Source organism: Schistocerca nitens, chromosome 2 (genome assembly GCF_023898315.1).
Source record: "Schistocerca nitens isolate TAMUIC-IGC-003100 chromosome 2, iqSchNite1.1, whole genome shotgun sequence".
NCBI classification, from domain to species: Eukaryota; Metazoa; Arthropoda; class Insecta; order Orthoptera; family Acrididae; genus Schistocerca; species Schistocerca nitens.
Genome location: NC_064615.1, coordinates 487,829,142 through 487,851,316, shown reverse-complemented (window position 1 = coordinate 487,851,316; position 22,175 = coordinate 487,829,142).

The window sequence follows — 22,175 nt, the reverse complement described above, 5'->3', positions numbered from 1 at the left end:
GCTTAGTAATTAGATCTTACAAGCAGCGCTTTTACCCGCGGTTTATGGACCTGGAAATCTACAACACAATTTTAACACATATATTAAATAAAGGAAATTTCTGTTAAACCAAACAAAATATAAAATAAAATGTTAAATGCAAAATCCTTACAAACACTTAAGATCATAATTTAACCTGCATAATTTTTGCCACAGCTTATTGCCATAACACTCTCCAAGAATACTGCAGCGCAAGAAAGCTGACGGCCGTCTCAGTTGGAAAATCTAACATTAAGGTTAACCAGTGAATTTAGTCTTTCACGCTGCGCATAGCCAACCAAATATACTACAGTGAAGCTCTCGGTGGCAAACGGAAATCTCCAATATAGGCATATACAGACAAACATTCGACTCATCAGAAATATAAAAAATGGTTCAAATGGCTCTGAGCACTATGGGACTCAACTACTGTGGTTATCAGTCGCCTAGAACTTAGAACTACTAAAACCTAACTAACCTAAGGACATCACACACATCCATGCCCGAGGCAGGATTCGAACCTGCGACCGTAGCAGTCCCACGGTTCCGGACTGCGCGCCTAGAACCGCGAGACCACCACGGCCGACATCAGAAATATATATAATCTGCAACAACAGAGTCTTACCCAGATAATTGTACTCAAAGAAATGTTTCAGTTATTCACCAAGCGCAGGCAATATAAGTTGGCGTATCGTAGTGTGAAAAATACTGACCATAAACGGACAGTGTGGCAGATATTTGATAATCCTCGAAATATCCAGTGTGACACCCAGTCACGCAGGGCATGGCATACCGAAGGCGGACAAATCAGCGGGCGTGCACAGAAGGACTCCTTACTCAGCTCAGTGTTGCGCTCGTAGCTGCGCTTCACCAGTTACACCGAGTCGTCACATAAATAGAGGTAATGGTCGACTGGCCCACTACGTCCAGAACTCGGCTCGTGATGCCGTCCAGCCCGCTGTCGCTGCTGCCTGGTTCTTACTGCCCCACCAACGCTGCTCGACGCGTATTTTAGGAATCGCTCTGCCAGAGGTACTCTGCGACAAGCTACAATCTATTCGCGCTGCCAATAGTAGTGAATTATAGGTGAAATCAAGGCACGCGAAATCGATTGCGAGCCCCCACGCCTCAGAGAGAAAGAGGAGAGAAATTTCTCACTAACAAATGACATCCCATTGCACTGTAAACCGTAAATTGGTAACGATTACACGCAGAGGAGTTGAAACGTATAGTGCAAGGAAAACCATTGTGACTGTAATTGCAGTAAAGACTTCATTTCCCCCTCTTCAGTTGCATTGGAACTAAAATAATGCTTCTCGTCGATATTCACTAGCAGATGTATCACACCTCAGCGTACTACCAGGTTAGGTGAACAATCAATCTAATGTGCACTGTGTATTTCACCCGGTTAGAGAACGAAACTGGGTGTTGGAGATACATACATTTTTGTGTCTTTTCACACCTATTACGTACGTGAAATGTAGTGTTGGCAGAAGAGCCAACACCGTGTTGCTAGAGGAGACCGAAATGCACGCGTTTAAGCTCACGCAAGCTGGCGTGAGGTCTGGAACAGTTAAAGGAGTTGAGTCTAGTAAATAAAGTACGGAGCTTCTGGAATACTTAACTTTAATCCATAATTGGTGAACATCGCTCTTGATGATACATGAATTACAAGATCAATAGCAAATGATAATGGCGCCTTGCTAGGTCGTAGCAAATGACGTAGCTGAAGGCTAGGCTAACTATCGTCTCGGCAAATGAGAGCGTAATTTGTCAGTGAACCATCGCTAGCAAAGTCGGCTGTACAACTGGGACGAGTGCTAGGAAGTCTCTCTAGACCTGCCGTGTGGCGGCGCTCGGTCTGCAATCACTGACAGTGGCGACACGCGGGTCCGACGTATACTACCGGACCGCGGCCGATTTAAAGGCTACCACCTAGCAAGTGTGGTGTCTGGCGGTGACACCACATGAAGCATGGTCGCAAAAACATAGAAATTTCAACTAATAATACTAGGAAATGAATTTTACAGAATTATTGATAAAAATGGTTCAAATGGCTCGAAGCACTATGGGACTTAACATCTGAGGTCATCAGTCCCCCAGACATAGAACTATTAAACCTAAAAAACCTAAGGACATCACACACATCCATGCACGAGGCAGGATTCGAATCTGCGACCGTAGCAGTAGCGCGGTTTCGGACTGAAGCGCCTAGAACCGCTCGGCCACAGAGGCCGGCACACGGAATTATTAAAATGTCATATACATACAACAGAGCAGATACAATTTAATTTCAATGACGTGACAAAATTCATAGGATAGCTCCTAATATCGTGTCGGACTTCCTTTCGCCCGGAATACTGCTGTGACTCGACGTGACATGGACTGAACAAGTTTGAACTCCTCTGTAGAAATATTGCGCCATGATGCCTCTGTAAATGTCCATAACTGTGAAAGTGTTGCCAGTGCAGGATTTTGTGCACGAACTGACCTCTCGATTATGTACCATAATTTTCGGATGGAATTCATGTCGGGCGATGTGGGTGGCAAAATCATTCTCTAGAACTGTCCTGAATGTTCTTCAAACCAATCGCGAACAGCTGTGGCCCTGTGACATGGCGCATTGTCATCCATAAAATTTCCAGCATTGTTTGGGAACTGATATCCGAACATAATCATTTTCAGTAAATGATCAGTTCAGGCCGGCCGGAGTGGCCGTGCGGTTCTACGCGCTACAGTCTGGAGCCGAGCGACCGCTACGGTCGCAGGTTCGAATCCTGCCTCGGGCATGGATGTGTGTGATGTCCTTAGGTTAGTTAGGTTTAATTAGTTCTAAGTTCTAGGCGACTGATGATCTCAGAAGTTAAGTCGCATAGTGCTCAGAGCCATTTGAACCTCTTTTTTTTTGTTTTTTTTTGTTTTTTTTTATCAGTTCATTTGGAGCAGAGGACCCCACGTAAATACAGCCCAAACCACTAAGCAGCCAACACCAGCTTACATAGTGCCTTGTTGACTTCGGTCCGTGGCTTCGTAGGGTTTGCACCACACTCGAAGCCTATCATCAGCTCTTACCAACTGAAATCGGAACTCATCTGACCAGGTGAGTCGTCTAGTGTCACGGCCCTAGAAGAGGCGCTGCAGGCGATGTCGTGCTGTTAGCAAAGGCACTGCCCTCGGTCGTCTGCTGCCATAGCAGACCATTAACACCGAATCCCGCCGACTCTGTCCCAACGGATACGTTCGATGTACGTCCCACATTGATTTCTGCGATTATTTCACGGAGTGTTACTTGTCTGTTAGCACTCAAAACTGTACGCAAAAATTGCTGCTCTCGGTCGTTAAGTGAAGGCCGTCGGCCACTGTGTTGTCCGTGGTGAGAAGTAATGCCTGAAATTTTGTATTCTCAGCACACTGTTGACACAATGGATAGAATTCCTCAACGATTTCCGGAATGGAATGTCCCATGCGTCTAGCTCCTACAACTATTCCGCGTTAAAAGTCTGTTTATTTTCATTGTGCGGCCATAATCACGCTGGAAACCTTTTCGCATGAATCACGTGAGTACAAATAATGACAGCTCTGCCAATGCACTGACTTTTATAACTTGTGTACGTGATACTACTGCCATCTGTAACGTGCATAACACTATCCTATGAATGTTGTCACCTAAGTGTATACTAACATAGATTTAATTTCTATTTTATTCTTGACTTGCTTGTGATACACTGACCGACTAACATACTACCAAAAGTCACATATGTGTAACACATTTAGGTAACACAGCTGGTTAGCATCACCACCTAGATTGCGACCAAAATGTTGAAAAATTTTTTTGGCTTATACTCGAAGAAAGACGAAACAGAATTAGAAACATATTTCCGGCCATAAATGATGAATGCTCCTCAGTATCCTACGAAACTTTCCCTTTGAATTCACTTTGGTGAAATCAGGCAAACAACAGGTCGCGCAGAAGAGTACAACCTGTCATTCTTACCACGCTCCACTCGTGAATGCAACGGTAAGAGGAACTAATACATGGTCAAACAAAACGCACCCTCCACAGCGATTCGCAGAGAGCCGCTGTTGATCAAGGATCAAGAGCGACGGTGTCACCATGCCAGTCTGCTACTTGCTAGCAGTTACAATGAAACAAGATTGTTCACGCATTCTACAGCCGCTACAGCAGTACATAATCATATCAAATAACTCAGCTGCAGAAAGTCTTCGAGTATGTATATGAAATTTTGTTTATCTTGTTTTGTAATTTAGTTTCAAAGTTAGGGAAGGCTGCTAGTAGCTGTTGCGCACCTCATCTCTCAACATTACTCTAATCCTCTTCAGAAGTTTTATCTTACTGGAAATCAAAGGGGTAAGTGAAATTCGACACGACCTGTCGTGGGTGTCACTGTATTAACGCAGGTCACAGATGCAGGAACTTGAAAAAGCAAATAAGCAGATAAATGCTTGGAGCCTTAAAAGTAAAACTTTCCTTTTCAATTACACACTTTATCTCAATGAAGAAATGCTTACCATCTTCCAGCAAATATTAAAACCTACCTAAAGGTCATCGAGGTAAGGTGTGGTTATTAATAAAACCTAATATCTACTAGAAAAATTCCACAAGGAAAAAAAAGTGGTTGGCCGAAAAAGCGACATCTGAGTACTACATTAATGAAAAATCCGTTAAGAAATTTAAAGCACTTCAGAGATGGTCTGATACTTGGTTCGCTTGATAGCGAAGCTGGGATCCTGACTGCTCTGCTTCTCGCACATATGGCAGAAAATAAGGGGAAAAAGTATTGTATCTAATGTCGTTATGAAGAGTTAATAGATGTTAGTGGTTAGGTGTGTGGGTTTAGAGAGCGTGTATCTGACACGGAAGATCGTATGAAACGTCTAGTCAATGGAGCTTGACTAAATTTCAGGATTGAATTCAGAGTAAACAAAAAGACACTACGAAATTCCGTGTACGCAGGATGTGGAGTGTGTGGAGGTCGCATATTAGAATTTGTAAGTAGGCTGTTTAGGTTTTTTTCTATTGGTAACGCCACCTCTGTGTGAGAATCACTGGCTGTGCTGTGTGCAGTCTGTGGCTGCCTTGCATTGTTGTAATACTCGCCATTGTAGTGTTAGGCAGCTGGGCTGTTAACAGCGCATAGCGTTGCGCAGTTGGAGGTGAGCCGCCAGCAGTGGTGGATGTGGGGAGAGAGATGGCGGAGTTTTGTAATTTGTCATGAACTGCTATATATATATGATGATATCAAGGTAAATACATTGTTTGTTCTCTATTAATATCTTTCATTTGCTAACTATCCCTATCAGTAGTTAGTGCCTTCCATAGTTTGAATCTTTTATTTAGCTGGCAGTAGTGGCGCTCGCTGAATTGCAGTAGCTTGAGCAGCGAAGATTTTTGTGAGGTAAGTGATTTGTGAAAGGTATAGTTTAATGTTAGTCAGGGCCATTCTTTTGTAGGGAATTTTGAAAGTCAGATTGCGTTGCGCTAAAAATACTGTGTGTCAGTATAAGCACAGTCTAGTAAAATTGATAAAAGGGGACGTTTCATAAATTAAACAGTTCATTTAAATATTGGCAGCGTGTCAGCCCACGGTTTTTGCATCAAATGTTAGGTCCTCAATTTTTATTTAATTAAATGCATATTCAGTCTTAATTTTATAATAATTGATTTGCGCCACCGGGACGTAGAATGTTATATTTTCATTCGTTATTCTATGTTTAAGTCATGCATAGTTAATTCATGTCTGTCCATTCCTGGATACTTGAAAGTAGTCTAATCCAGTATCTTTTGGCGATGGTGTGATCATCATGACAGATATTCAGGGTACCTGAGAGTACCCATGACGGGTTTCAACGCAGTGGTTTCGATTGCTTTATGCATGCCGATGTCGTTGATCATTGCTGATTCTTCCGCCTTTCAGGGGCAGATTCCGTGAAACTTCTCTGCTCTCTTTGATAAAATTGTTTGCAGAACGAGAGTGACCCTTTATCTCGAAAGTCGTTGGCAGACATTCCTGATGACTTTTATTGAGAATTTAGATAGTGACTGGATTCGAACCCTGGACATAGGACGTTAAAAATACCTCTCTTAAGCGCTGCCACTAGACCACGGGTGAACCTGAGAAAGTCAAATTATGCTACAGGCCCTGGGGCACCCACTTTCACAGAGTTTTCTGTTTCACTACTAAATACAGGGTGTATCAAAAAAATCATCCGATATGGCACGTCTATATTTATGAAACGAATAAATATATACAATGAATTTTGTTTTTTTAAGAACAGGAAAATAAAAAAAAAATTTCTTAGTTTTTCATAGGCGTTCAATATCTCCACCCCCCTCCCCCCTCGAATTGCACGGCATATGTCAGTGCGATATTCAAATTTTTCCCAAAGTGCAGCGAGTATATCTTGAGCTATAGCTTCCACAGCTGCTGTTATGCAATGCCTCAGTTCATTCATTATTGTTCGTATCGGAGGCACATAAACAGAGGTTTTTATAACCCCCCCCCCTCCACACACACACACAAGAAATAATCACATACAGTTAGGTCCGGTGACCTTGGAGTCAGTAACGTTAAGGCTGAACCATTTGGTCCATTGCTACCGGTCCATCGATCAGTAATCCTTTGATTTAAAAATTCCCACACTTCCAGATGCCAGTGTGGCAGTGTCCCATCCTGTTAGTAAATGAAGTTGTTCGGATTAGTCTCCAATGGTGGGAAAAGAAAGCTCTCAAGCATATCGAGAAATGTGCTTCCTGTAACAGAGTTATCGGCAAAGAAAAATGGACCATACATATTTTCCTGTGAAACTGCATAATACACATTATATTTTGGAGAGTCCCTCTCATGTTGTACAACTTCATGTGATTGTTCCGTAACCCATATTCTCACATTTTGACGGTTCATCTAACCATTTAAAAGGAATGTTGCCTCGTCACGAAGCATCAAGTTTGGAAGAAAACTGTCATCCTCAATCTTGCCAAGAATGAAATTACAGAACTCCGCACGTTTTTGTTTGCCACCTTCACGAAGAGCTTTCAGTAGAATTTTGTCTGGTTTCATGTGTAAACGTCGACGTAACACACCCCAGACGAACATCGGGGGCATGTTGAGCTGTCGAGCTGCACGGCGATTTGGATTTCTGCGGTCTCCTTGTGAAACTATGGCGGATGTGTTCGACGTCTGTGTCAGACACTCAGGGACGGCCCAGAGATTTGAAATTACACAAACAATCTGTTTCTCGGAATTGCACATGCCATCGCCTAATGCTCTGTGCTGTAGTAGGATCCACACCATACCCAACACGAAGTAACGCTGTACAGTTATTACTGACCCGCACTGCTCAAAAACGTAGAACGCAAAACGGTTTCTGTTATCCCGACACCATTTTTACTAGAACTGAAGTGGGCGCACATTGCTGCTACCTAGCGGGAACCATGTGAAACTCGAGAGTTTGCTCCTTCCAAAAAGTACGTTGTTCATGCACATCTCTCAAATAACATAATAGTTATGATTTTTTTTTTAAATCGGTGCATTATTTTTGAGACACCCTGTAGTACGACCTACATTTCTGATGAAAATTCCTTCGCAATCCATGTTGTTTCCCTCCACAGCACTCATAGCCTTCAGAAAAGCATAACCATAAAATATATTCTACACTTTCTGAATAAAAGGTCGTAGTTACAAGCATACTTAATTAAAGACCCATGTAGTTTAATCTAAAAGCTCGCAATGGCTTGTATTTGTAATCTGCAGTGACAGTGAGTTTAAAACGGATGCTGATCCGAAGCAAAATGCATCGAAAGTTCATGGAGTATTTAAAGGCAGAAGTGAGAGTGCTGATATGCACAGAATATCCCCAGTGTGTTGATCTCTTATCCAGTGTAAAGCTCACATATAAGCTACTTAAGAGCCTGAACCGGCGATAAAAACAGAAGAAGTGAAGGCTTAATCAGCGGCATTTAGCGTGCGGCCGCTCCAGAACCCTAACAGCGTGTAGGGACACAGACTTGTAATTTTGTTGCTGTTAATCTGCGTATGAATAAAGATTAACGGTTTCAACGAACGCAAAAACAGGATGGAGCTGTGCTAGCTGTGCATATTAACGACGCTGAGAGGTGCGGCCTGTAAAATTCTGCTGCTGCTTAGGCAAATGAACTGGAATACGTGGATTTGCATAGTAATTAATTCAAAGTGTGTCCCTTTCCAGGTGGCGCCTAAGCCGACGCAACGGACACAGGTACGTATTTTGCGGTTGGACGGATCTCTCGTGTTCACTAAAAGTCCATTGTGACATCAGTCATAACATTACACATCGTACCGTTTCACTTTGTTATGTTCCAGCAGATATTGTGAGTGAACTATGTAACTGAAGACAGGCACCTACCAGTTATTTATTCTCGTACATTTACTACGACATTCTACTACATCTAAATCTGTACTGCGCAAGTGATTTTACGTTCTGTGGCGGCGCACCTATATTTTCCCACACCCCTGTTCCATTCGCAAATGGAACATGGGAAGAATGTTTGGTTAAAAATGGTTAAAATGGCTCTGAGCACTATGCGACTTAACTTCTGAGGTCATCAGTCGCCTAGAACTTAGAACTAATTAAACCTAACTAACCTAAGAACATCACACACATCCATGCCCGAGGCAGGATTATAACCTGCGACAGTAGCGGTCGCTCGGCTCCAGACTGTAGCGCCTAGAACCGCACGGCCACTCCGGCCGGCGAAGAATGTTTATTGGTAGACCTTGGTATTAGATAATTTTTTGAATTTTCTCGTTCTGATCAATCCGCAATACGCGTTTGTAATTTTTTGTGCCACTCTTCCGGAACGTACTCTTGCAACTTCAGTATTAAACGCACAGGATGTGGCAAATAAAAGCTTTAAGCTTCCCAGACGACTCGATACAATTGGACGTGAATTTGTGACAGCATTAACGGAGAAGGAAAAGAGCTACAGTTACTTCGAACAGGATGGAGCAACTGTCCATACAGCTAGCCGAACCTTGGATCAGCCGGCCGGGGTGGCCGAGCGGTTCTAGGCGCTACAATCTGGAACCGCGTGGCCGCTACGGTCGCAGGTTCGAATCCTGCCTCGGGCATGGATGTGTGTGATGTCCTTAGGTTAGTTAGGTTTAAGTAGTTCTAAGTTCTAGGGTACTGATGACCTCAGAAGTTAAGTCCCATAGTGCTCAGAGCCATTTGAACCATTTGAACCTTGGACCACATTTACACAATGTTAGCAGAGATTAGTCTGGTGGCGGCCCTGACTGGCCCCTCAAGTTACCTGATCTGTCAGTGTGCAATTACTTTGTGTGCGGAGCCCTCAAATCTACTGTGTATCGCAATAGTCCCCATAGTCTTCAAGAAGTGCAGCAGAACATTTCGGATGAGACTGCAGCAATTCCAGCAGTCTAGCTTCGATCCGTCTTCAGTAACTGGATGACCAGAGCACAAATGTGCGAAGAGATGAAAGGTGGTCGCTTTCAACATCAGCTACAGTCAGGTTAGCACTGTATTTCCTTTCCTCTGCTGTGTTTCTTTGTACCACGGAACTCTGTTTTCCGGGCGACTTTTGTATTCCATACCCGCTATCTGTGACGCACAGTGCTTCTTTCTAGCGCCTGCAACTGGAGTTTTTTTTTAACATGTCCGTAACGTTCTCACGTTGATTCAGCGATCCCGTGACGAAACGCTACGCTCTCTTTTGTTAATCCAACATGGTAACCGTTCCAAACACGACAAATGTTATAAAAGGCACTTCTTTCGTGGATGAATTACATTTCGATGAGATACTTGCACTGGATCTCGTAATGGCTTTTGCTTTGCTTACAACTTCTATGTGGGCATTCCACTTCAAGTCGTTCCGAATCGCTGCTCCTAGTTATTTTACGGTAATTACTTTTTCCAGCGATTTGTCGCTAATAGTGTAATCGAACAGTAGTGTCTAGGTCCGCCTGTTACTGCGCGGCACTTTGCACTGACGTACGTTCAGGTTCAACTACCGACCACTGCAACAGTCATCGATTGTCCGCAGGTTTCCCTGCAACTCGCTGCCTCCTTCTAGATAAGTGCATCTTCTACCAACAGATCCACGGAATTTCCAACTTTATACACTAGATTATTTAAATACCTTGTAAAGATCCTATTGCATTTCTTTTGGGTACTTCTCAATTACACATACACTTGTCGATTTTTTTCTGTTCATAGGCAACGTCCTGAATTTCACCTGTAAGAAGTCCTGAACCCTATCACAATTATGGTTCCAAATCCGGTATGCACATACATCGCTCACGAAAAGACAGCGAAGAACTGTATTAAATGCATTCTTGAAGTAAAGGGAGACGGTGTTAGCCTGTGACCTGATGTCTACGGCTACTGTGGATCCCATGGACAGAACAGAGTGAGCTCGGTTTCGCTAGATCTCTTGTTTGTGGAACACGTGTTGATTTTTGTAGAGGTGACTTGGTTGTCAGAGAACGTAATGATATGTGATCATAAAAGAAGTCTGATAATTCTACAATATCTTGACGTCAGTAATAAAGGCCTACAATTATGTGCACCTCCCATACGTCCTTACTTGAAAACAAGAATGACCAGTAATTTTTTTTTTTTTTTACAGTGGTTAGGTATTCATTCTTGTTTCAGAGACCTATGATAACTTGATAACTACTAGAAGAGAAGCAAGTCAGCAGGAAGGAAATGGGCATTAGAAACCGGATTTATATTTAAATTACTTTGAAAAGCGCTAGTGGACTAGAAAATCCGTAGCTTTGCAACTCATGTTGTCACAGTCCACGTCCCATTATGGATGAGATCGCCATCGTCAGCTGACAAGCCACACCTCGCTTACCTATGACGTCATTCGTATTCCAAGAAACCACACATCATTTCTTGGAATAGTGGTGGTCGTTAAAACGTAACAGCCGGTTACAGTGCAACGTACTTAGTGGCTATTAAGACGAAACAGGCAGTCTAATATACTCCCAGAGCAGCCCACTTGCCTATAATCGAAGTATCCGACCGATCGGAAATTTTTCCACCATCTTTACAAGTATTTATCCAAAAATGACTTCGATCTCAATGCCATACTTGGTGTAAGGCACAATGGAAATTCAGATTAAATATTTTTCACATCAAAATTGTTCTATGATGTTTGTCCAGTTTGGCAATGTTAACTAACCGTCAAAAACTTATATAAAATACTACGACAACACAATGATTGTCTAAACATTATTTCCATGTCTTGTAAAAAAAAAATCAGCAACACACATACACACAAGATCACGAGTGTGTCAAGTGTGGCATCTCCATGTCTGTAATACAAAAAGGCTGTTGGCAACTTTATCTGAGACTGTTATTAGTGGCTGTTACATCAAACTGACATCACCTGACAAATTTTCAGCTTTTTTAACAAGCACAAATTTACAGTGGAAGAAGATAATGTATGATACTCTACACTAGAATCATATAATCGATTATACTAATTGATATAGCTTTTTTATTATGTAAGTAGGCTGTTTAGGTTTTTATGTTGGTAACGCCACGTAGCGCTCTGTGTGCAGTCTGTGGCTGGTTTGCATTGTTGGAATTTGCTACTGTAGTGTTGGGCAGTTGGATGTGACCAGAGCGTAGCGTTGCACAGTTGGAGGTGAGCCGCCAGCATTGGTGGATGTGGGGAGAGAGATGGCGGAGTTTTGAGAGCGTATGATCTGGACATGTGTCCATCAGAGAGAGAGAGGGTAAATTTGTAAGACTGGATGTAATGAACTGATATATATATATATATATATATATATATATATATATATATATATATATAACGACTTTTGAACACTAGTAAGGTAAATACATTGTTTGTTCTCTATCAAAATCTTTCATTTGCTAACTAGGCCTATCAGAAGTTAGTGCCTTCAGTAGTTAGAATCTTTTATTTAGCTGGCAGCATTGGCGCTCGCTGTATTGCAGTAGTTCGACTAACGAAGATTTTTGTGAGGTAAGTGATTCATGAAAAGTATAGGTTGTTGTTATAGTCCGTGAGACGAGTGATTGGTACTGACAGTTCCGGCGGGCAGACGGCGCTGTTGCCGAACGTGGCTCACAGCACGCGGCGCCCTGTCTGCTACACGCATTCTCTAGCAGCAGAAATAAAAGCGAGACAAAATACAAGTCGTATTGGTACGCGTGAATTTATTTAAAGTTGATGCTTGAAATATACTAACTCGAAAACTGATAAGAGCTATTTAGTACGAGTATCTAAGATGCTGAAACATAATAAAGTTATTTGTTAAACTCCACAACTGAAATGAAAACTATTTTCGCAAGTTGTTGAACATTAGCAGTTTTGGTTTCCATTGTTAAGTATTAGCATTATTAATTTGTTCTACTACAAGCTACAGAATAATTGGTCAGTGTATTAAGAGTTATAATCTGAAGAAAGTACTCACAATATGATGATCTGGTTGTAGATCGATAGCAAACTCCCTCCTTACATTCCTGAATACGTTGTAGTTACTGTAATGGAAAAACACCACTCACATCACTGTCAGAATCTGATTTGACATTGTCTTCCTCAGCACTACTCGAACTATCACTGCTCTCTCCCAGATGTAAAATTAAATTTTAGATGCATTCTTCCACAACCCCTTCGGTTTTGGCCGCCTCTGTGATGGCACTTGCAGTGCTGCTTACAATTTTAGCCCACATCTCGCTTGTCACTTTATTGATAGCTGCTGGAAGGAGAGTTTCCGCTTCAGAGATCGTGAATTTTTTATTGTTTGCAGCAATGTAATTTTTTATCTGCCCCCACACTCCTTCAATTGCATTGAAGTGACAGTGGTATGGAGGAAGCCGAACGATTTGATGCCCGTGCCTTTTAGCAATGTCGTCAATTACATATGTTGGAAATTGGGGTTTCTTTTGTGCCACAATTTCGAGCAGTTCCGCCTTCCTTAAATCTTCTCTGAAATCTACTTTTCGCCGTTTCAACCACTGAATGATATCGTCTTTTTTTGTTGCCAAGGTTGGTGCCTTATCGTGAACAACGGAATTATAAGGCGCATTGTCCAAAACAATCACTGATGGACTTGTCAGATTCGTCATAAGCGATGTCTCGAACTATTCTTGAAATACTACACAGTTCATTTCTTCATGGTAATCTCCCGTCTTTTTTGACCGAAACATTTTCAAGCAGTTTGGCACAAAACCTTTCGATGTTCCTGCATGTAAGACAATAATACGCCCTCCTTTGCCAACAGGCACTGCCATTCTCCCCTCTGGCGTTCCATCATTCCAGCCTCTACGTAAAGAATCGCTGGCATTGACCCAAGTTTCATCTAACCACACTATACTTTCGAATTCCACACCCATGATCCTACGCAGAAATCTGCACCACCATGCAACTACATCTGTCCTTTCCATTAATATTTTGCGTCCGTTAAACAGTGAATAGCTGAAGCCTATATCTTTCAATACTGTGCGCAATGAAAACTTGCTCCCTTCAAAAAGATCGTCTTTCTGAAGCGACACCAGTAATTTAGATAGAGTGGGATGTTCCCTTCTCTTATAATAGCTGTATATATGACGACGAATAGCGTCTTTCTGAAAATCGTCCAAAGCTGTCACCTGATTATTTCTCGGTCGCTTCTTTCCTGGTGTGTGCCACTCTCGTCACAATCTACACTATACTGTTCTTTCCCTATCTTTACAACAGTGTTTTTACTTATTTTCAATGCTGCTGCAGTTCTCTTCACAACCTGAACAACAGGAATTAAGGGCCCACCTTTGTCCTTTTCTTTCTCAAAGTAAACCCTCACAGAGCACACAAATTCACGGGCCTGGGTGTGTAGCACACTTTTCTTCCTCCGTTTCACTTTTTGTGTGGGGCTGGTACTACCCGCCGCACTAGACATTGTTTACAACGAAACATAAACAAAGAAACACGAAAAACAACAAAAACGAAATAAACTGCGAATTCAACTTCAGACAAACGACCGCACCGCCTGCACGCGAGACACTGGTAAGTTTCATAAGCGCGCGCGACCGGGTTTCAGAGCGGCAACGTGGCCCTTGCTACCCGCTCAAAGTCAGGCCGTCATTGGCTGCCTGCCTGCGGTCGCTAGGCAACGGAAAGACGCTACCGAGCTGTCAATACCAAAGACTCGCCTCCCAGACTATAGTCAGGGCCATTCTTTTGTAGGGATTTTTGAAAGTCGTATTGCGTTGCGCTAATGCGCTAAAAATATTGTGTGTCAGTTTAGTGATGATCAGAATAAGTAAAGAGAGAAATGTCTGAGTACGTTCAGTTTTGCTCAGCTGTTTGAAAATCAAATAACGTAAGGGGTTTACCAGCACAGTAATTCATTAATTTTTCTAAGGGGACATTTCAATTACAAACTAGCTGAGGTACTCGAGTTCACTCAGGGAGTTGATACGAGATTGTGTAGTAGTTGGAATAAAAGGATAAACTTTAAAGTATAAGAGGTAAAATTTTTTTATTGAAAACATATTCTAACTACTTACAATACTTGTTAAAGTATAAGAGGCAAATTGTTTTTTATTCAAAACATATTATACTTGTCTACACTAGTCTATAAACAACGTTTTTCATTTTGTTATCCGGGCTACATATGTACAAATTTTTCTAATTTTCTACTCAAGAGCAAGCTATGCACGACTTATGTTGAGAGAAGCAGGAATCTTTGAGGTTGATGCTGCAATATTTTAAGGATTGTCCCTGCGCTTTTTCAGTCGCAAAACTGAAGGCTAATTTGATTGGAAATTCCAGTCTTTAAATTGGTATGGCAGTTCAATAGAGATCAGTGGCATTCTGTGGACAATTAGTGTGTCCTTCGTACTTTTCAGTCATAATTTCCGCTTCGATAATGTTATTCGATAGGTGTTTGATGATCATCATTGTTCCATTACTTAGTTTTGGTGAGTTGAGATTTCTGAGTAGTATGATCGGAGATTCATTTTTAAATCGAAAGCAGTGTAATTGCATTCCTGGTACTTGCAGAGAATTTAGAAATTCTATAGGCAATTTATATATTCTCACTTCACCGGGCATTTTCTTTTGAATATTTAAGTTCATATAGTCGACATTATTATTTTTAGTTGCCAAAATTGCCATTTCAAATATCCGATCCGGATTGATGTGGTTGTGAACAATGTTTGGGTAAATTTGGTCGATGATTTCGTTTTCAGCAGTGGCTATGTTGCAGAAATCACTATCGAGTTGAATTAACCCGGTCATCTGGTTAGAAGGTTATGTGCATTAGCCTGTTAGTAAAAGTTGTTGAGCAAAATATGCTGTTGTTTCATCTTTCGATAGTTCTACTCTCATAAGTCTTCGTTTTTCGCAGTATTTGTGTGTGTGTGGCCAGAGATGTGATTTTTAAAGCATGCATTTATCTCGTCTGTTGGTGTTGACTTGTGGATAACTGGAAGTGTTTGTCGAAATCTCCTAAGCGTATGAGTAGAGCTCCTCCCATCACTTCAGACCTTCCTCGCAAGTCTTGTAATGTTCTGTCCATGGCTTCGAGTGATTTTTCGTGTGCCACTGTGCATCCGTCCCATATGATAATTTTACCTTGCTTTAGAAGTTCATCCGACCCAACCGCTCTTGATATTTTACATAATGGGAATTTTTCTTTGACTATATTCAACGGTGGCTGTATGGCGGAATGGGCAGTTCGTCCTCCTTCCATTAGTATGGCTGCAACGCCAGATGATGTCAGCGCAAGTGCGATGTGTTGTTTAACATGTATTTACGCCAGCAATAGATGTATTAGAAACGCTTTCCCGGTGTGTCCATGTAAATAATTCCGCCAATGTTGTTCTCAGTCCGGTCCGTGATAACTTTGTAAATTGTCACTGACGAGTGGTTTGTTGAGAGCAATGTATTGAAGTAGTTGTTGATGTTGCAGCTTTTTTCCTTTGTAATTTCAAAGTTTAGGACACTGATAGCATCTTTCCGTGGTACTTGCATCCAAAATTGTACTAAGGTCTGGATGTTCATTGTTAAACAATTGTCCTGTAGCGAATGAGTGTTTCATTGAAGATGTCACCATTGCACTCGATGAGCTTGTCGGGTTTCAGGTTTGGTACAGTATGTTATCACTCATACTCTCTTTGAAGGAGTCCCGTAGCTGTCTTGCATTCGATGGGTTGGGTTACACGTTCTTAGAATTATGGCAAATTCAGTCTTATACAAAGCATCCGTTCCGCTTTTACTCTTGCACACAACCAGGAATTGACGGAATAAACAGTACATGTTGAGAATGTGATCGTATGTTTCATTGTCTCTGGTCACTAAGCAGTAAGCATATAACTCCTTGGAAGTGAGTTATTTGTTTGTTTCTACCCCTGTTTCAGATTGAATTTGTTTCACATCAAAATGATATCCGTCCTCTCCATGCAGAGATTTTGATGGATGTCGGAGGGCATCATATGGATGGTGTGCTTCTGCAATGCATTGTAGTCGTCGCTGACAGTTATGTAACGTCTTGCGTTTTCATTGCCCCCGATTACGATAGCGACTTAGTCTATCCGAGGTCCAATAAATCGCCGTTACTGTTCTCCATGTGGTCTTTTGTCGACTCGAATTATAAAGTCATGGTCATTAAAAATCATTCGATCTAGTGCTGTTTTGAATATGAGAACCAGTTGATCGTGTTCGTGTAGGGTCCTCTGTACATCTCATACTACTTCCCGTCTCAGTCCACTGATATTTGTCCATCGTTGATCAATTTCTGTTTCTTCATTTTCGATGAAATGTACTTACAAAGATATATAGTCTTCGTTGGGTAGTGGTAGTAATGATCCCATGTTGAGACAAATTTGTCCTTGGATAGGAAAAAACATAATCGATTTCGTCTCTGTTAGTGTTAATCGAAATAACACCGAAAGAAGTCATTTGGAATCAAGCTTCGTACGATTTTGTATTTTGGACAAAATGTTTTGACTCTGGAGTTTGCCCGGTCAAGTACGGTCAAAATTCCCTTGGAGATGCGTGTTGCAATTCTTGATTTTTTAACCGGTTCATTTAGTTGTTCTTCTGTTTCTCTGCTTGTCACTGTGTTCACTCTCCTACGTTGGGAAGTGAAGCCTGCTAAGCGCTCTTCGTCTATTTAGTGTTTTCGCTGTTTTCGCCGTTTAGAACTGGCGATATTGCCTCCCCTTTTACATTGGGCACTGCCTAAAATGCAAATCAAATCAACTTTTTACTAACAAATACACTAAGTACACTTTATTCATCTTTAACACTTTTTTTCGGTTTATATTCAATCACTGTATCACTTTGCTTACTAACACCTTTTATTCGCTCACCGCTCTACTTTATCGGTCCCTCCCTCTGTCACTGAATAAAAACTGATGTTCGAACCCACGGCGGGTTTTGTTTTATATTCCCCTATCAATGGATTGCCCGACCAGTGGCGAATTCCAGAACATACCAAAAAGGCTTCGAATGGCCCACTATGTTCCCGAACATCCCACAACATTCTAGAGCATTCTGGAACGTTCCACAGTGATCTTGGATGTTCCAGAATGTTCTCGAATGTTCTGGAACGTTCTAGAAATTTCTAGATGACGAAACTTCATATGTTCAAAAGTATTACCTTCAAGTAAAAACGGGAACCTTCTCCAAGGATGGGGGATAGACAGCTATCACAACATACGAGGGTCATTCAATAATTAAAGGGACAAATTGGTCTGGCAAAAAACCGTTAGTAGGGAAAGTTTGGTATTTTTATGGTACAGCAATGGCATTCTTTTCTGGGGAACAAACGCTCCAAATATGAACACAATTTTCAAACACCAGCTAAGACTTTTCTAACTTAAAAAAATAAAAAGCTTGGTGCATCTATTCACCCACAGAGACGGCTGAATAGAAACAGCTGTGTTATTCTCATTTTCGTCTGTTTATTATACTTTGGAGTGAATCGGGACATTTCTAAATCTGGTTCGGGTGTGGGAGATAGGGTTTTGAAGCTTTCAACTACTGTAAAACAGGGTGAATAGAAACTGTCTTCAGAAATTTGTCTAGTCCAAATATCTTATGCAATACAAAAGCTAAAAATATAGCAAAAATTGTGGGTTTTTACATTGTAGCAAATAAAAATCGATGTATCTCTAATTGTTTTACTTTAACATTGAATTGATTAACATTGTTTGTTTGTTAATATATTAAGTCACTGAGATAAGTTTAAAAATAATATCTCTGAATGCAGAAGTAGTACCCCAGGAAGTAAGAAAGACCTTTTGAACAACATTTTCTTGACTGAACAATGACTAGTCATGTATTAAAATAAACTTGGTTATTATTAGTCTTGTTTTTTAAAAATGTATACATCTTAAGACTGAACTTCATGGTAATGAAGCGGAATTGCCAATTAGCTTACTATATATTTAAATTACAACACAATTTGGATTGATACTTACATACAAAGCTCGAGGTAAGGAAATATAAATATGTGGTGCGAGATGAGAACACATAAAGCACACAAGAACATCAGTGAACGTTATCATTTATGTGGTCCCGGTGTTATGGGATGGGACAGCACAAAGTTGCATGGGCATACAGAACTCGAAATATTGGAAAACCATACATTCACTGGTCATCACTAGTGTGACACTGTACTCTTTCCGTTTTGGCATTTTTTCAGGGGGTCCATTCGGTCCTATCTTCAGTTTTATGGACGACACTGTGCGACCACGTCGAACTGTACAAGTGGAGGAGCTCTTGGAATGAGAGAATAGTCAGTGAATTGACTGAACCGCTTATAGCCTACCTTAAAAACCATCGATCACTTGTAGGTTGCATTGGGGAGACATACCGCAAAATTGACCACATGCACCAATAACTATCCAGTGGTTGTCAACGTACTGGTCGAGGTATGGAACACTCCACCGTAAAAACGTGTTATCAACAATATGGCCAACATGGAAGCACATTGCAGAATATGCACTGCTATCTGAGAAAATGTCCCACCCTCTGCAACGATCATGGGGCATTCAAAAATTTGGTGGATTAATAATACATTAAACACATTATACTATAAATACTGGACAATTATAATTAAAGTTAAACTTTCAAAACGCTGTAGAAATAACACCACTGGTCAGAATGAAGTCAGAGTGCAACAGAACATTATCAGAGAAGAGGGAAAATGTAAGGCAGCAGAAAAAAAATATTGTGAAAATTGATCAATAAATGGCGCGGTATGTGTCAGAATACGCAAATGAGAAAACCTGGCATGCGGTCCACAAATTGAAGTTGGTATAAACACGCTGGGTACATGGCTTTGCCTCATTTTGCATCTGTGACGTTCGCCATGACTGTCTCAATGCTGGATCGCGCTCTTCTTGTAAAGCTATATTACAAGAATGATGACTGTGCATATGTCACTCTGCAGAAGTTTCGGACACTGAAGAGTTTGAAAAAAGACGCTGGTCCGATGATAACTTTTATGCGGTTTTTGGCCTCAGGACAATTGAAAACCGATGTGATTGATGCTTTTTATGTGGCTTTTGGCTTCAGGACAATTAAAAACCGATTTTTCCGATCCGATGTGATATGACCTTGCCATGGTGGATGGGCTTACATAACTGACAATATCACACCTGAACACCCATGCACACTGAACAGCACAGTTTGCTTAGTGTCAAATGTACACATTAGGCATTGTTGTATGATTTATTTGTCATTTGTAGACGACCACTATTAAATTATGATTCTTACAGCGCCATCTCTTGCTACATTTTGTAATTCTATTTTTCTCCTGCCAAGCGTTTTCCCCCTACTCCAATAATATTCCGATGCGATTTGACGTCATTCTGACCAGTGGTGTTATTTCTACAGCAGTTTTAAAGTTTAACTTTAATTACAATCACCCTGAACTAAAATTTTTAGTATTATAAAAGAGTTAGAAATAACTGTATATAACGAACAGTTATTTTATAAATGGCTTAATAAAATTTTATCTTTAATAAATAATGAACAAAATAGAGATCAGTCAGTTCTAGTCATTCCCTATACATGAGAAATTACAATATGATCTAAATATTTCTAAAAGGATACAGAAATTAACTAGCTGATCTAGTAGAAATGGATTCTTGTAAATTGAAAGGAGTTTCAAAAATAAATAAAGGGTATAAATATCTATCAACCGTGATCAATGTTTTTTTTTCAAAATATGCTTGAGCTATTCCAGTTAAAGATAAAACCAGTGAAAGTGTCATTGATTTTTTTTTAAAATATCTTAATGCAAAGAGGCACAAGAAATTTACAAACAGATAATGGAAAAGAAATCTATACTAAAGAATTTTAAAAACTTATCAAAAAGTATAATGTTAATCATTACTCAACTTTTATCAATGTGAGAGCATCTGCTGTTGAAAGATTTAACAACCAACTAAAAGAAAAAAATGTGTGAGAGATTTGCTCTTTAATGTAATTATAAATGGATAGATATGTTCTTGAAATTAATCGATGAATACAATAATAAAAAGCATTCAACAATAATAATAAGCCAGCAGAAGTTAATGAAAAAACATATGAGCTATCTGTCATTGTATAATGTAAGCCTAAATGTAGAGTTGTTGCTAAAGTTGCTATTAGTGAACTTAAAGGAATTTTTGGAAAAGGTTATAAAACCAACCGGTCAACAGAATTTTTTTAAATTGAAGATTTTATTCAAGATAATCCAACTACATACAAATTAAAGGCTTTGTATGGAGAAAAAAGTAAAAGGAAGACAAAGTATCCAAATGTATATCGAGCTGAGAAATGGAAATAACATATATGTTACATGGTTGGGGTAAGTAATTCACATAATAGCAGGATAAATAAAGATTCTTAAATCTGGTAAAAGTTGTTGCTGTATCCATTAATTGATAAAAACTAAAATCTCTAAAAATTTGTATTCTGATTCCATTCTTCTTTCATTCTATTGTATGGGTTTACTAAGTTTCGATTATATTATATTCTTATTACTTCTTCATAGTTTGGCTGTGTATCTGCAAGCACATTTACTTGTGTCTGATGCCATCTTTCTTGACATCTAATCTCATAGTAATCATACACAAATTCATTATCAAACACCTAACAATAACAAACTTACGTCTCAAATCAGTATTTTCAGTTGGTACAATGACATATGGCTGCAATTGATATAGTTGTTAAATAACACTTCCTCCTGTCTTCTGAAGTTCTGAATTTATTCTTTACATTAGTTCAGCCCAAACACAGCCATTTCGTTATTAATTTGTAGATCTTCGATTTGTTCTTGTAAATTTTCAATTGTTGGTTGTAGTTTGTATACACCATGTAATCGAAAATATGGTAAAACTTCCTTAGTTTCATATTTAGTAAATCTTTCCACAAGAGGCATACTTGAATTAAATATTGACTAGTGCACACCAGATTCATTAGAAGTTAGAGCTGGTACTTCACTAGGTCTATATATATTTTCATTTTTTTTTTCATCAGTGTCATTACATTTCTGAACAGCATCATCAGTATCTGTATATTCCAATATTTCTACAAAATCTTTATATTTAAGCCATGGATTATTCTTTTCAACAATTATCACAATAACCTCTTTACTGTTATAAAGAATCCAGTTGGTATTCTGAAATACGAGTACATTCATTTACAATGCTACAACTGAAGTAGGTGTGCTGCGAGTTGGAAGCAGTCTTGAGCCTGCGTCATCTGGGACTGGTTCCATTTAAAGAAAACACATTTTTTTAAATTTTTTTATTGACAACAATTTTATATATAAATTGATCATGCAATAGAACGAGAATAAAACAGTTTCATATTTTCTATCTGTATGTTATCCTTATGCTGAAGTACCCACATTCATAGATCAGTCACCTGATGAGAATGTGAGCTAATTAAACAATCTAAATGGAGAATAAATAAGTATTGTTTACGTATACTATGAAAAATGATGTAAGTTACTTACTATGGAACTTAATTTTTTAGTTTTTCAACATGTGTGTCACCAGATGTTATTATTCCATAAAGTTTCATTCTTTTTTTGGAGATACTTTTCTATTTTTTTAAGAAAAATAGTTATTATAAATGGGGAGCCTAAAAGCAAGTGATTGAAAAGCTAGAGGAA